Source organism: Macaca nemestrina, chromosome 3, assembly GCF_043159975.1.
Source record: "Macaca nemestrina isolate mMacNem1 chromosome 3, mMacNem.hap1, whole genome shotgun sequence".
Taxonomy (NCBI): domain Eukaryota; kingdom Metazoa; phylum Chordata; class Mammalia; order Primates; family Cercopithecidae; genus Macaca; species Macaca nemestrina.
In genome coordinates this window covers 1,672,965-1,682,653 of record NC_092127.1, presented here as the reverse complement: position 1 = coordinate 1,682,653, position 9,689 = coordinate 1,672,965, and the positions used below count along the sequence as shown (strand labels likewise).

Here is a 9,689-nt window from a genome sequence, read left to right as displayed (position 1 = left end):
ATTCTTCTTTTTCTAATAGCTATATTAGGAGATGGAATTGGGGCCACTGCGCTCTTTCTCTTGGGCAGGAAACATGTACTTCTTTGCAGTCAGTAATGTTTTCATAGCTGTTATCTGACCCTTACACTGAGCAGAAGAGTTTCTGGGACAGGTTCCTTAAGCGTACAAATAATCAGTAATGCACAGGCTCAAAAATTAAATAGATTTCTCATCCATATGAATGAGTGGAGCAGGTAAATTAGATGAGGGAAACTGGATCATAATCTTGAGAGGAAGCAAGAGGAAAATTCAGAAAACATTTCACCTACACCTAGTTCTGTTAATACCTTGCCATTACCATATTATGTATGCAGACTGAGTACACATTTTCAGAGGTTAGTACTGCAGCCAAGCAAGCAAGCATACTGTTAATCTGATATATATATATGGACACACATAACTTACAATATGATAAAGCAAATAGGCTTGAATGGCATTGCAGTTCACACAGACTCTGCCATTATGTTGCTATTCAACTTCTGAAACATAATTTTAGTTTTGTCCTCTTGCCTCTCTTGCCTTGCTATAGTGATTTAGCTTTAAAAATGCAAGCCTGCACCTCTAATTTCCCTGCTAAGCATCCTCTGTTGGCCCCTATCTCCTTGAGGATACAGACCAAGTCCATTCCAGAACAGCTTCCGTGCTCCAGTCCTACCCACTGCATTAATCCTATCACTCTTCTTATTTTCTGCTCCAACCACAGTAAAATTCTATTGGTTGATCAGCATGTGTTTTCTTTTCCTTTCCCCTTTCCCCTTTCCTTTTCTTTCCTTGAGGGAGTTTTGCTCTTGTTGCCCAGGCTGGAGTGCAATGGCACCATCTCCGCTCACTGCAACCTCCGCCTCCCAGTTACTCTCAGCCTCCCAAGTAGCTCGGATTACAGGCATGCACCACCACGCCCAGCTAATTTTTTTGTATTTAGTGGAGATGGGGTTTCACCATGTTAGTCAGGCTGTTTGTGAACTCCTGACCTCAGGTGATCCACCCGCCTTAGCCTCCCAAAGTGCTGGGATTACATGCGTGCACCACCTTGCCCGGCCTCAAAATGTCTCTTGATACAAAGATTTCCTCTACACTGTAATGTTCCTCTAATCCTCCCTCTCATAACAGCTACTTGCCCATCGGGTTTCATCTTAGACATTACATTTAGGGAGAATCTTCCCTCATAGAGTAGACACATCAGGTCCCCTGTGTATTCTCTAATGGCAGTCTTGTATTTCTTTGTAACAAAAATTGAATTTATTTAATATATGACTTTCCTACCACTAAGCTTTTTACTTGAATGAGGGCAGGTGTTCAGTAAATGTTTCTTGAATAAATAAATGCATGGTAGTTCTTTATCATTTATTATCATTGGTCTAGTTACAGACTCTGAAGCAGTTGGAGATACCAGTATGATTGAATTTCTCTATTATTATTTTCTTTCAAATACATGCGCACAGACACACACGTGCACGCACACACACACACACACACAGCTTGCTTGCAGTTTCCCAGAAATACAATTCCAGAGCTATAGGTCCCTCATCTGACAGCTTGTCCCCATGTTCTCATTTGTCCCTCTGATCTTACTTGTCAGTGCTTCCCAGCACCTGGGGATTGTGAAGCAGCACACGCAGGGGCTCCCTGCTCCATGTTTCCCTCCAGGAGCCACTGTGTCACAGTGTAGGCTGCTTCACTTGTGCCTGAGGGAGGACAGACAATATGCTCATCAGGATTCAGGGAGGAGAATGTGGACGCTCAGAGGAGTGCTATCGCTGTCTGTGCTTGGTGCTGCTATATCAGAATACCACAGACTGGGTAATAATAAACAGAAATTTGCTTTCTCACAGTTCTGAAGGCTGAGAGTTCAGGATTTAGGGGCCAGCACCTGGTGAGGGGCTTCTCGCTGCATCCTTCCACGGTGCCAGGCGGCAGTGCAGGAAAGCACGTAAGAGAGACTGCAAGAGAGAGCTGAACTCACTTTTATAACAAACCCACTCACCCCATAATGAATTTACTCCTGTGTTCAACACATAAACATTTGGGGACACGTTCAAACCATAACATGTACTATTGAAATGTCGCTCTGACAGGAGACACCTGTCTGGGTGCCCCAAGCTGGAGATTCTGCTTTGCATCCCCAGTTAATAATTAGTAGACAAAAGAAAGAGACTCTTTGGGCACTGGGACCTGGGGTCTATGAGTGGTGTTGAAAAGGAAGAGCAAACCGTGACATCAGGGCCTGAGTTTCTCACACACCTTTCTCCCTCCCCCACCCAGACAAAAATAGATACAAAAGGAGGAGGAATTACAGAAGAAGTCACATGACATTATTGCCTACAACTGACTGTTTACCTTGAATACTTGAAGACCAGAATGAAGATTCCTGGGGAGAATTACAGCCTTAGCATGGAGCAGGCCTCGGTGCATCAGCTTTCAGCCAGGCATGCCTGCCAATGTTCTCGCTGCATCAGCTTTCAGCTGGGCATGCCTGCCAATGTTCATCATCCTCCTGGGATAAGGAAGGTACCATGATAGACATCTGGGCAAGTAAATAGGAAGGTGGATATCCAAATCTCTCTCTTCACAATGAGTTTCCAGTTAGATGGAGGAGAGAGTAATACAACGCAGTAAGTGTGGGAAAGATTAAAATGCATGTTGTGATATACCACAGGAAATCAGAGGAGAGAGGTTCATTCTAAGGGGAATGGTGGAAATGTCAGTGAGAACATGCCATCTGGGTGGTTTTTGTAAGATGATGTGGAAGAGAAAAGGTAAAGATTAAGCGAAAGAGTGCATGACCAAAAGATGCAATGTGAGATGGTCTGAACAGTTTAGAAGAATAACCTGGGCCGGGCACGGTGGCTCATGCCTGTAATCCCAGCACTTTGGGAGGTCGAGGTGGGCAGATCACAAGGTCAGATCGAGACCATCCTGGCCAACATGGCGAAACCCCGTCTGTACTAAAAATACAAAAAATTAACCGGGCGTGGTGGCACGTGCCTGTAGTCCCAGCTACTTGGGAGGCAGAGGTTGCAGTGAGCCAAGATCACACCACAGCACTCCAGCCTGGGTGACAGAGAGACTCCCTCTCAAAAAAAAAAAAAAAAAAGAATAAGCCAAGGGAATGAAAGTGCTCTCTGCAGCTGGAGCACAGGATGTCTAGACAGAAGGATTTGGAAAGAAACATAGGATACTAGATTTGGAACAGATCATTCAGGTCCTCAAGACCTGGAAAGTAATGCTAGAATTTTTAGTATTATTATACTGCAGGCCATTGATTATACTGCAGGCCATCGAAGATAATGCACTTGTTTTGTATTGTTTTTGTTTTTCAGAAGACAGAGTATTAACTTTTTTTCAGATTGTAGGATTCATCAATTCCATAACCATTTTTGAATGAGTATTATAAGGTCAAGGACTTTTCTAAAAAGATGGATATGGTCTCTTCTGTCATGGGTCTTAACATTCTGTGGGAGGAGACAAGCAGTAACTACATACAATGCGCGCAACAATTGAAGTGATTATGAGAATTAAAGGGGTGGGCTATTGGCAACTTCAGACACCATGGTCATCAATGGCCTTTGATTTGTAACACGGGCTGAGATTCCTGTCTTCACAGATCCCTGAGGAGATGTCTACTAAAGGGAATCTTCTAGCCACTGATACCTTCTTCTGTACTTACCCTGTCTCATGGAGTAAGAATGACTAAATTATTGATTACATAGGGAAAATCACATCTTCGATGGATACTTTCCTGTTTTTATTCTTCATCGCAACCTGCATGATATTCACATAATCTTTTCTCCTGCTTCCTCCGTGCAATAAGCTGCTCAGGCAGCCTTTGCTTTTCAGAGCTTGTTTGTATCCAAGAACGAGGTAAGTCTTTACATTGGTAGTAAGTTTAAGTCATGCCGAAAAGGGGTAGAATGCCCAATTCTCCTAGTCTCAAGACAAGCCGTTTATTTCTTTAAAAAGCAGAAACTTTCATTGCTCTCTCTGATAGGAAACTAGATGAGGCCATCTACTCTGAGTGGCCAGGTCTTCTATAATTTGTAATTGAAATGCACGTTACTTGCTCACTGCACGTACAGTCCAGTTCACAAGAGGGATATCTGATCCAAAATAAGTGAATTTATTCTGAAGCTAGCTTGGGGGAAGGGGCAAAGCATCCTGCCCTTGAATGTGCCGCTTCTCCTCTGTTACAAAAAGTGGGCATTTTCATATGGTAAGGGAGGAAACGAGCAAGGGCAGGGTCCCCCTGCTCTGGTCAGTTACCTACTGTGTCCTGAATTGGTGGGTTCTGGGTCTCACTGACTTCAAGAATGAAACCACGGACCCTCAGGGTGAGTGTTACAGTTCTTAAAGATAGTGTGTCCGGAGTTTGTTCCTTCAGACATTCAAATGCGTCTAGAGCTTCTTCCTTCTGGTGGGTTCGTGGTCTTGCTGTCAGGAGTGAAGCTGCAGACCTTTGTGGTGAGTGTCTCAGGTCTTAAAGGCAGCGCGTCTGGAGCTGTTCGTTCTTCCAGGTGGGTGAGTGGTCTCCCTGGCTTTAGGAATGAAGCTGCACACCTTCACGGTGAGTGTTACAGCTCTACAGCTCATAACAGCAGCATGGACCCAAAGATTGAGCAGCAGCAACATTTACTGCAGAGAGCAAAAGAATAAAGTTTCCACAGTGTGGAAGGGAACCGGAGCAGGTCGCCCTTGGCTGGCTATGGCAGCCTGCTTTTATTCCCTTATCTGGCCCCACCCACGTCCGGCTGATTGGTCCGCTTTACAGAGAGCTGATTGGTCCGATTTGACAGAGTGCTGATTGGTACGTTTACAATCCTTGAGCTAGACACAGAGTCACAGAGTGCTAGTTAGCTAGATACAGTTAGCTAGATACAGTGTGCCAATTGGTGTGTTTACAAACCTTGAGCTAGACACAGAGTGCTGATTGGTGTATTTACAAACCTTGAGATAGATACAGAGTGCTGATTGGTGCATTTACAATTCTTGAGCTAGACACAAAGTCACAGAGTGCTAGTCCTCCAAATCCCCACTAGGTTAGCTAGATACAGAGTACCAATTGGTTTATTCACAAACCCTGAACTAGACACAGAGTGCTGATTGGTCCATTTTACGAAGAGCTGATTGGTTTGTTTTGACAGAGTGCTGATTGGTGTGTTTACAATACTTGAGCTAGACACAGAGGCACTGAGTGCTAGCTAGCTACAGAGTTAGCTAGATACAGAGTACCAATTGGTGTATTCACAAACCTTGAGTTAGACAGTGTGCTGATTGGTGCATTTACAATCCTCTAGCTAGATATAAAAGTTCTCCAAGTCCCCATCCCCTTCAGGAGTCCAGCTGGCTTCACCCAGTGGATCCTGCAGTGGGGCTGCAGGTGGAGCTGCCTGCCAGTCCCAAGCCACTGGCCTGCTCTCCTCAGCCCCTGGGCTGTGGATGGAACTGGGCGCCCTGAAGCAGGTCAGGTGGAGCTCAGGTCGCATGGGAGCCCACCACAGGGGAAGTAGCTCAGACAGGGCAGGCTGCAGGTCCAGAGCCCTGCCCCACAGGGAGGCAGCTAAACCCCTGGAGAACTTGAGTGCAGCGCAGGCGGGCAGGCACTGCTGGGGGACCCTGCGCAACCTCCCCAGCTGCTGAGCCCCTCACTGCCCTGGGCCCGCAGTGCCTGAAGGCCGCTCAGTGTGCAGGGCCTGCGGAGCCTGCGCCCGCGCCCGCCGGAACTCACACCGTCCTGTGAGCGCAGCCCAGGTTCCCACCTGTGCCTCTCCCTCCACACCTCCGCGCAACAGAGGGAGGAGGCTCCAGCCTCAGCCAGCTCAGAGAGGGGCTCTCATGGTGCTGTGGCGGGCTGAAGGGCTCCTCAAGCACTGCCAGTATGGAAGCCAAGGCCGGAGGCCCTGAGAGTGAGGGCAGCTAGCACTTTGTCACCTATCACTACCAGGCAGTTGAGCTGGCACCTTCCTGTGCAGAGTTAAGTTGTAAAACTAGCCAAGTGGGCATGCTTTCGACATGCTGTCCTGGTGGGTGTGAGTTCCTAGGTCACCACTGGAGGATGGCAGTTCTGCGGCACGTCCCTGGAGGTGAGAGTCCCATGGGGGCATGCTTCGGTCTGTAAATCCACCGTCAGCTCTGGAGGAGACATCTGTCTTAGAGCACGAAGTTAGAGGAACTTGCCGTGCAGGCAATGTCCGGTGAGGGAGAAGTGAGAGATTATATTTGCATTTCAGCAGAGCTAACTAAAAGCAGAGAGGGAAAAATATAATTAAATCACCCGTAGAAAAATAGGGGTACTTGGGGCCGGGTGCAGTGGCTCATGCCTGTAATCCCAGCACTTTGGGAGGCTAAGTTGGGAGGATCATGAGGTCAGGAGTTAGAGAGCAGCCTGGTCAACATGGTGAAACTCTGTCTCTACTAAAAATACAAAAATTAGCTGGGTGTGGTGGCAGGTGCCTGTAATCCCAACTACTCAGGAGGCTGAGGCAGGAGAATCGCTTGAACCCGGGAGGTGGAGGTTGCAGTGAGCTGAGATTGTGCCACTGCACTCCAGCCTGGGCAACAAGAGCAAAACTGTCTCAAAAAAAAAAAAAAAAAAAAAAAAAAAACAGAAAAATGGGGGTAATTGGTTACATTTTAAGAACCTAAAAATCTAGAATTTCATGCGAAACTCTTGATTTTCAACTTGGTAATTAATTTTCAAATGTAAACATATTGTGTTTTGCAAAGAACAATAAGACCAACCAACCAATAAAGGCAAAAATTAAGAATAAGAAAGAATCCACACCAAGAAGCATGAAGACTTGATTAGAGACAAATACAGATAGAACTCTGTTAGTATAGAGCTGAAGAAGGGAGATGTGTTCAGTGTTTACTGCTATGTGCCAAGCAGGGGCTGGTGAAGACAATGGCAATGTGAACAGCTAGGAGGAAGGCAATATCCGGTAAATTAGAGCCGACGACATATGAGTCCAAAGGAGAAAAGAGGACGCTGAGCCCAAGCTCCATGATTGGGAGAATGGTGGTCCCGTGATTTGCCCCACTGAACCCTAAGAACAGATCTAAGGGACAGTGATCTTTGAGCAAGCTCCTTTCCCTCCCTCACACGTTCCAGGCTGTTTCACGCCAGGCTCTGGGACTGAATGATACCCCTGGATCAGGTTCACTGGCGCCCCCTGCTGGCACAGAGCAGCACAAAGGCTTCGAAACTGGATAGGCTGATACATTTATGAAATCTCAAAAAACTAGACAACGTGGACCGGGCCTGGTGGCTCACGCCTGTAATCCCAGCACTTTGGAAAGCGGAGGCGGGTGGATCACAGGTCAGGAGATTGAGACCACACTGGTCAACATAATGAAGCCCCATCTCTACTAAAAATACAAAAAATTAGCTAGGCGTGGTGGTGGATGCCTGTAGTCCTGGCTACTCGGGAGGCCGAGGCAGGAGAATCGCCTTAAGCTGGGAGGTGGAGCTTGCAGTGACCAGAGATTGCACCACTGCACTGCATCCTGGGTGACAGAGCGAGACTGTGGCAAAAAAAAAAAAAAAAAAAAAAAAAACCACAAAACTAGAGAACATGTTATTAATAGAAACAAAGAATGCCCATCTGATAAAAGGTACAAAACTGACCTTAAAATGACTTAGCACTGGAAAAAAAAAAAAAAAGCAGCAAAATTTTGGTTACTAAAGAGGTTTTTAAATAAGATTCTATTAAAACAGTGGGTAGATCTCTCCAAAGCAGAACAAGAAAACCACTAGTCTTCCTCCTTACTAAATGATTGTATGATTTTGTGAGTGAGGATTAAGTTCTGCTTTTAAATATAATTGCTGGGTAATATGAAAATAAACCAAATCCGCAAAATTTAAGATAAAAAGATCAATATTCTCAATTCTATAAAATTTGTGTCATCTAATTGTAGATAATAAAATATTTTATGTATTTTTTAAAAGATAATTAATAGGCATAACGACTATTGTCAAATTATCCAAATTTGTACTCTTAGTTGCCAATTTTCAGTTCTTTATAAAGTGCAGTTATTCTCAGCAGTGAGAAACATGAGTCTCACAGGATACATTTAAGTCTTCACTTTGATTTACAAGCTCCAGTGTTAATTAAACGAATGCCAAGTATGCTAATAGTCTGGAAATCCTTTGACAAATACGGATAGAAATGACGGGTCTGGCACATACACATATAGACGGAGGCTTGCCTGATTTTTAAGAGGCGTTTAACAGATTTGGCCTTATAATACTTATTCTGTAACTATTCATTTTATCCTGGAAAATGATGTCTATAAAGTTTTGGAGAGAAATTGCTCTATAGAACAAACTGACATTTCACAGGAATAAATCCACTATTGCTAAGAAAAGTGGTACTGGGGATGGAGCCCCAAAATGGCAGAGGCAAACACAGTCCTATCAACCTCTCCCATCCCCCTATGTACATATTAGTCTACACTTAGTCTGTCTTTAGGAACATTTTTACTGACCTGTTTTCTAACTTGTTGGTCCCTCCTCTTCCCTGGGATCTACATATCAGGGTAGTTTCATAATTCTCTATTGTCCCAGTTATGTGTTAAAAGTGAGCATGTTCACTGAGTAGTGATTTTACTTTTTAAACAACCTCATCTTTTACCTTACCATCAGTTATATTAAATATGATATTTAAGGTTCTAAAAGTGGAGTTAGAACTAACTACATACTGAGGAGAAGCCAGCTGGGCTTCTGAGTCGTGTGGGGACTTTGAGGATTATAAACACACCCATCAGCACTCTGTGTCTAGCTAAAGATTTGTAAATGCACCAATCAGCACTCTGTAAAAACGGACCAATCAGCGCTCTGTAAAATGCCCAGTCAGCATGACATGGGTGGGGCCAAATAAGGGAATAAAAGCTGACCACTGGCGCCTGCAGAGGCAACCCTCTGGGGTTCCCTTTCATGGTGTGGAAGCTTTGTTCTTTCACTCTTCACAATAAATATTGCTGCTGCTCACTCTTTGGGTCTGTACTACCTTTATGAGCTGTAACACCGCCAGGGTCTGCAGCTTCATTCCGGAAGTCAGCGAGATACTAACCCACCAGGAGGAACAAACAACTCTGGAGGTGCCAGCTTTGAGAGCTGTATGACTTGTTGTGAGCGTCCACAGCTTCATTCTTGAAGTCAGCAAGACCAGGAACCCATGGGAAGAAATAAATTCCAGACACATATTGGGTGAACAGATCATGGTATTTAAGTTAGGAAAGCTTGTATTTTATCATGGATGCGCCATTTACTAAATGCATGATTAGTTCTATTATAGATATATATACACACATTTTCTGAGACAGAGTCTCACTGTGTCATCCAGGCTGGAGTGCCATGGTGCAGTCTCGGCTTACTACAGCCTTTGCCTCCTGGGTTCAAGCAATTCTCCTGCCTCAGCCTCCTGAGTAACTGTGACTACATATCCAGCTTTTTTTTTTTTTTTTTGATTTTTAGTGGAGGCAGGATTTGGCCACGTTGGCCAGGCTGGTCTTGAACTCATGACCTCAGACGATCTGCCTGCCTCAGCCTCCCAAAGTGCTGGGATTACAGGCATAGGCTGCTGCATCTGGCTGTATATTTTAATATGCAAATGTATTTTCAAGATAATAAATTTGAATAAAAACAAAATAGTAAA

General features: G+C 44.8%; 1 long non-coding RNA gene across 1 annotated transcript in view; it reads left to right on the top strand.

Annotated features, from left to right (window-relative positions):
• Positions 1-3,229: 3,229 nt before the first annotated feature.
• The window catches only part of LOC105466532 (uncharacterized), a 32,432-nt gene continuing 25,972 nt past the window's right edge, over positions 3,230-9,689 (top strand). Inside the window, exon 1 of the long non-coding RNA XR_978242.2 lies at positions 3,230-3,900. This is a non-coding gene — a long non-coding RNA (uncharacterized lncRNA). The remainder of the gene's footprint in view (positions 3,901-9,689) is intronic.